This window comes from Antrostomus carolinensis, unplaced genomic scaffold, assembly GCF_000700745.2.
Source record: "Antrostomus carolinensis isolate BGI_N321 unplaced genomic scaffold, ASM70074v2 scaffold9658, whole genome shotgun sequence".
Classification (NCBI taxonomy): Eukaryota; Metazoa; Chordata; class Aves; order Caprimulgiformes; family Caprimulgidae; genus Antrostomus; species Antrostomus carolinensis.
Genome location: NW_010330872.1, coordinates 47,424 through 54,288, shown reverse-complemented (window position 1 = coordinate 54,288; position 6,865 = coordinate 47,424).

Below are 6,865 nucleotides of genomic sequence, written 5' to 3'. Positions count from 1 at the left end.
CATACTTTTTAAAATTCTCACCTCTTCCTCAACCTTTCCAGTTCTGTTTTATCCTTTTCCTGGCACCAGCATGAGGACTGTGTACAAAGTCAAGGCAGAGGTGCACAGAGGTTTGGCACCTGCAGCACCTGCTGCTCAACTTCTTCCTTGGGAAGGAAGAGGAATTATTACAAGAAAAGAAAGCCTGAAGTCACTGAGCATCACCCTTTTTCCAACCAAAGCAATCATTCTCTTCCACCATAATTACAGTATTACCAAAGAAAATTAGGATTTTAGATGAACTGTTAAAAGCTTTCTCGTATTTTGAAGTTAGGGATGGTATTTCAGAATAAGGGCGAGAGGAAATATTTAAGTGTCTGTATCTCACAGTTTAGACACAAATTCCATGTGATTTGTTGTCGATAAATTCATTTTTTAAAATTATTTGAATTTTAAATACACTTTTCTTAAAGAAAAACATTGGCAGCTGTGTTAAAGAAAAAGACCCACAAAACATACCAGCTGAAACCAGTGTCCCTGCCATGGCAGGAGGGTTGGAACTAGATGATCTTTAAGGTCACAGAATCACGGAATATTAAGGATTGGAAGGGACCTCGAAAGATCATCCAGTCCAATCCCCCTGCCGGAGCAGGAACCTAAATGAGATCACACAAGAAGGTGTCCAGGCGGGTCTTGAATGTCTCCAGAGAAGGAGACTCCACAACCTCCCTGGGCAGCCTGTTCCAGTGCTCTGGCACCCTCACTGTAAAGAAGTTTCTTCTCAAGTTTAAGCAGAACCTCCTGTGTTCCAGCTTACACCCACTGCCCCTTGTCCTACCATTGGGCATCACTGAGAAGAGCCTGGCTCCATCCTCATGACATTCGCCCTTTACATATTTATAAACATTAATGAGGTCACCCCTCAGTCTCCTCTTCTCCAAGCTAAAGAGCCCCAGCTCCCTCAGCCTTTCCTCATAAGGGAGATGCTCCACTCCCTTGATCATCTTGGTGGCTCTGGCTGGACTCTCTCAAGCAGTTCCCTGTCCTTCTTGAACCAAACCATTCTATGATTCTATGATCTTTTCTACAGGACTAGCAAGGGACTCTGGTTCCAGCAAACCAAACACTACAGACAAGATGGCTGAAAAATGTGACAGGAGTAAAATTATCTACTGCACTTATTTTAGGACCTGTAAAACATTGTTAAATGCTTATTTAGAAAATAGAAGTTACAGTGGGCAACCACTCAGAATTCTGTTTTATGCTCAGGCATAAGTGGTAAGAGTCTGATTCCAGCACTTGGAGGTCTGGGCTGGGTCATTTTATATGTGGTTTGTTTGAGGTTTTTTGTTTGTTTGTTCCCCCCTCCCTAAGGGATTACCCTTATTATATTTAATTATATTATAGTATATTAAAATCTTATCACATAATATAAAACATTATGTGATAAGATTTTAATAGCAAAGAGAGAAAAGGAAGACTCCATCTTCTCAGATTTCATATCTTTTTTTTTTTTTTTCTAGTTAGATGTTTTTAACTTTCCCCTTGCAATGTATTTTATCAGACACTGCCAGCTCCAGCAACCTCTGTAAGCTTTTCCTCATTTTAAGGACAGGAATCCACACTTCTTTATGTTAACGTAGAGCCTCAGGAGCTCATCCACAGAGCTGCTGCTCCTTTTCACTTGCTCCCAGAGACTGACATGTATCCCCAAATGAAACTCATGTCCTCCTCACCCTGCAGATGAGGAGAGGCGGCAGGTTCCAAAGACAGAGTTTGCCTTCACAGCGGCAAGGGGAAAGTTGCCATGGCTGTCTCATTCTACAATGCGACGCTTATTTATGGCCATGTACTTTATTCAGACTTTTTAATGGTGGGTAAAATGGGGATAGGGAGAAGACCTGGTTTAACCAGTATTAACACTCCCCCTTTCTCTTTGTTTTCTTTCTCTAGGGTTGCAGTTCTCAAGACAAAACTACCTGCTCTATGCACGTGTTTCCAGTCAACAGAAGTTACAGTTTAACACTCTGCCTATAAAAAGGTCCTATTAAGAAACACCCTCCCAAAACATTAGGGACTGTACAGTAGCAAACCTCCCCAGTACAAGTGCGTGGCTGCCTAATACTCAATTCTATCATCTCCATCTACTGGCCAGAAGAAACTTTCACTGGAGCATAGAACTGGTGAAATACAACCACTTCTTTATGCTAATTGTTGACAAGGCCCCATTTTAGCAATTTTGGGGAGTTTGGTGGTTTTGGGGTTTGGTTTTTTGGGGGGTTTTGTTTTGTTTTTTCAGGTTGGTTTTTTTTTTTTGGTGTCTGCCCCTACCCCCCCAGGAATACCAACTCCTAAACAGACACAACTCCAGAGTAAAAATGTTTATTGGCATTTGATTCCCAGATATTTAAAAAATGGTGAAGTTGTACAATTTTACTTCAAGTAATTCAGGTAAAGTTAGCTTCTCTGATTCAAGATCCTGTGTTTTGATCATATTTTTCACTGGTCTGAATCCAAAACATGAGCTATATTCCAAGGTTTTTTGGTTGGAAGATTTGTTCATTTAAGATAGTATATGAACTGAATATCCAACCTTTTAATTATTTTACATCCAATCATATCACCTCAAGATAGGACTGTGCAGTTATTAAAGAACGTTTTGTTAACAGCACATATTACATGAAAAACCATACTTCAGATACATTTAAAATATAACTTTGTTGCTACTTATGAAAAAAGCAGTCACATGTTTAATGCAGAAGTAGTTGAAGAAATATCCCCTTTCTTTATCCCTCCTTCCCCACCCTCAAAAGACACCAGCCATCCTCAAAAGGTAGCAACCAGTAGTAATGGTGTTGGCACAATGAGAGCAAAACTGACTGAAGTTAAACTTGCAATTCCTGTCAATCACTGCTAACTCAGGAATTATTTACTTCGCTATTTACCCCTAGATAATGGTACCCTGGGGAGCATCTGCCAACATGCATCCTTCCCACTTTTCTGGAAGAAAATTCCAAAATTCCACTTCAGCAACCAGTATTGCTCATCTGGTGCCACAGGAGAGCTTTGAACCTCCTCTGTTAGGAGCAACACATGACACCACATAAAAAAAAAAAACCCACCCAGAAACAAAACCCAAACCAAACTCTCTTACAGCTGTCACCGCTTACTGTTAAATCTTCAGCATCTACTGCTAAATAAGCGAAACTCCACGACAAATACTAGTGTGCATCTAGCATTATATTAGCTTGTTATTCTTAAACCAAGAGTGGTACCAATATTAAACTCAAAAGACATTTTGATTTCACAGTTTAGCAGCCGCAAAAGTTCCCTGCACCTGAAGTGATGTCACGGGCAACCTTCTGAGTGAGAAAGCAAAATCATAAAAATCCAAACTGATTTGAACATACGAGGTCCTACCTTACCTTCTTGCAAACATACGGTGAAAACTACATCACTGGTCTGAACTGAAACAACAGTTCCAGTTAACAGAGATTGTAGAAACAGCCTCCTCAGAACAGAAATAGCTGTGTCTTGTCTCCACACCTCTCAAAGGGGTGAATTTCACATTGACTCCAGCCTTGCAAGGGTGCTCAGAGATCATCAGCCCAGGCTGCCATTCCCAGGCTGATTTTCTAAATAGACTCAGAATAGCTGAGAGGCTATTTGGTTTCTTCTCTATCATTTAATTAGAAAGATTAGTCAATTCTGCAAGCAAAATCTGTGAATGCATAACAAATGTAAAGACCAAACATTTGGGTCTCACGGGCCACAAAGGAACAAGACATTGCCTCTGAAAAGCAAAAATACAGAAAAGATACTCTGATACAGAAAAGTTCTAAAACTCAAGAGGCAAACCATAGGTTTCTACTGGAATAACCACACTGTTACTGAGCTTAGCACTTTGTATTCAAAGACAGGAAACACACAGCTTTCTCATCTCCTGAATGGGTCTCCATTCCTCTTACCAGTTTCGAGTCAGAAAAGATGCGGTAGAAACCTTTTCCTGAACTAAAAGCAAACCACATCTATGGCTTCTAGGGCTAGAGCAGCGGGTACCATCTCCTGAGTGACGCTCCTGTAAAAGAGGAAAATTAATTCAGTAGTGGCAGAGGCACAAACTTGGTGTTATACCTGTTAAGTTAGTGCGTTAATAGAATGCTAGTCTGAGCTAATGTAAATCAGAGAGAAATCTATCTAACTCAATGACAAAAGGAAATGTCAATGACGGTAGCTTACACCCTCTGGAAATAAAAGCATCTTCTGAAACCCATCGTTGAATGGGGACTAAATAGCAGGTAATTTATTTGTCAATGTGAAAGACCTCAAGAGTTAGCGAAATCTCCTTCAAAACTGGCACAATAAGGCAGCATGTGGCCTGACTTTTATCGAAAGGTATTTTAATTTTTATTATTGGTTGATTCTAGAAGTAAGAGAAAAATGGATTCCAGCAGGAAATCCAAGTGTTTCCAAGTAGCTGCATTACAGCACAGCTACCGAGGCTATTCAGGGAGCCACTGGACTGCCCGTAATAAACACCATCCCAAGGACCACCCGAGATACTAAACTTCTCGTCTGTCAGCACCAACTCAGATGGTAGTCTCCTTTGGTCTGAAACACTTCCTTATGACAAACATCTGTAATCATCTTGACATACCTCATTTTCTTCACTGAATAGGGCTGCAGACAATTATTTATGTATCAGCTTTGTTACAGATATCCAGTATCAGGTGAGATGACTCCCACGGCTTTTATCCAATATTGAGCCCATACCTCTGAAGTCTCAACAGATGTTAAGCTGTCCTGCGGGATGTTCTTTCTTGAAACAATACAAACATCTTCATGATGATAAAAAAAAGGGAAAAGAACCTCTGCTAGACAGAAGCCTGGATCCTGTTTGCGTCTCAGAAGACAACAAATGCATTAGAATTTAAGAGACCATCAATCAAGCCCCACGCAAGTAAGTACAATTGGCTAAATTAGCAAGAGTAGACTGAATGATTAAATAGCAAAGACGAAGGCTGCTCCAATGCACAGCAAAATACTTCAAAGTTGAAAAAAATATGGACTGGCAAATACCTGACTTTTGTATTATTTTTAATACCGCCCTCATGGTATTTGGAAGACTCAGTGTACATACACACTCCTACAGACACCACTAAGGGAAAAACAAGGCTCCAGTTCAAGAGCCTAGGCAGCTGCATACCCAGTACATAACATGCATTCAGAGTCATTAGGAAATTCACCTTCCTTAATTCTTTATTTCACCAAAAATCCGCAACACGTCTTACTCTCACACACGTACTCCATACATGAGACCGAAAGATCTAGATGTGTAGAGAACAACAGACATTTGGCATAACAACAACTGCTCTGTGCTGGGGAACAGCAGCCCTTGCAGTCAGCGTTACTTTGAAGTCTCTGCAGAGAAAAGGCAGTGACAGAATGCCACAGCAGTACACAAACCCCGGGCTGAAAACATGAAGTCTACAAGTCACTCGCTTACACAGATTTTGCACAGGATTCTCAGGGAGATCTTGCAAACAAAGCCAGGCAAGGGAGACTAGACATTTATCTGCATTATCTTTCATGAACAACCTAGAGCTGCAAACAAAAAGCAGGTAGTTTCACCTTCAGGACAATAAGAACAGATGAGTTTAGGAGGGAACTCACATAAGCTTCAGGAGAGGAGCTACTTTTAAAAGCAATGTTCATGAACGCTAGTTACTATCATATGCTTAAATACGCTAATGAAACTACAATACTGGAACACTGAGTCCAAAGCATGGGGAGTTTTCTAGTTGTTTTTTGTTGTTACTGAGCACAGCTCTGATCACTTCTGCTTGGATGTCTAGGGTGGATTCAGTACCCCTTTGTTCTGACACAGCAGAGCATCACTATTATTTGCAGCAGGCTTTACGCAACAGTAGTACATCTCTTACCAAGTGCAATGGCTGAGCATTTTGATAAAGCATGACTGGAGCTATACTCGGGAAACAAATGGCTGAAATAAAACTATGGCCCTTCCCATATCAGTACCACAGTTAGATTCCTCCAACTCCTTCTTCAGGGTCGCTTTAAGACAAAGCTACTGTTCTACTACCCTTTGTTCGGGCATGAGTACTCCAGCGCTGTGGAAGAGCAAAAATGTCTGACTGCTTAAAAACTCTGGTACTCCTGTGAGCATCAACTAAGGAACCTGAAAAGCTAAGATAAGTGATTCAGACAGCTTTTAAATAGGTGGAAAGGGAGTGTAGTTTTTAAAGCTTGTGTGAGTTGAGAAAATGCTACAGAAGCTTTTGGATTAACCCTGAAAAGTTTCAGTGTGGACAGGCAAGATGAGACCTCCCCGTCTCCCTGGAATGGACCTACCTGTCAGGCTGGCACTGACCAGTGACTAACTCAGTCAACTTATAAAATGATTGTTAACAAGGTAGAAGCAACTGCACAAAGTTGCTCTGCTGGCTCTGGCACACAGAGCAACTTAATCTCCTGGTTCTATTTGTTCTCACTTACTTAGACTGAAAGGAAGAAGATTCAAGTTGGTCCATTAGGGGAGCAACTAGAATGCTGTTCTCTTACATTACAGAGAGCCAAATTTGACACTGTTTCATGGCAATACCAAATGGACTACTACTTTCTCCACATAGTGGTAATGCAAAGCAGGAAAAAGATTCAGATTAAGGCTGAAGCTTTCAGAAGTACAAAAAGCAAGCTGCAGGAAAAAAGTTAAAAATTTTAGATCTAGGGGAAATTAAAATAAAGAATATTTTAAAAAAATCAACAGGAAAGATGAAAAATATGAAATACTCTTAATTTTTGTAGTCAGGACCAGTGCTTGAGATGACTGACCTGACTTACTAGTCCTCTCACAGTCCTGGTATCT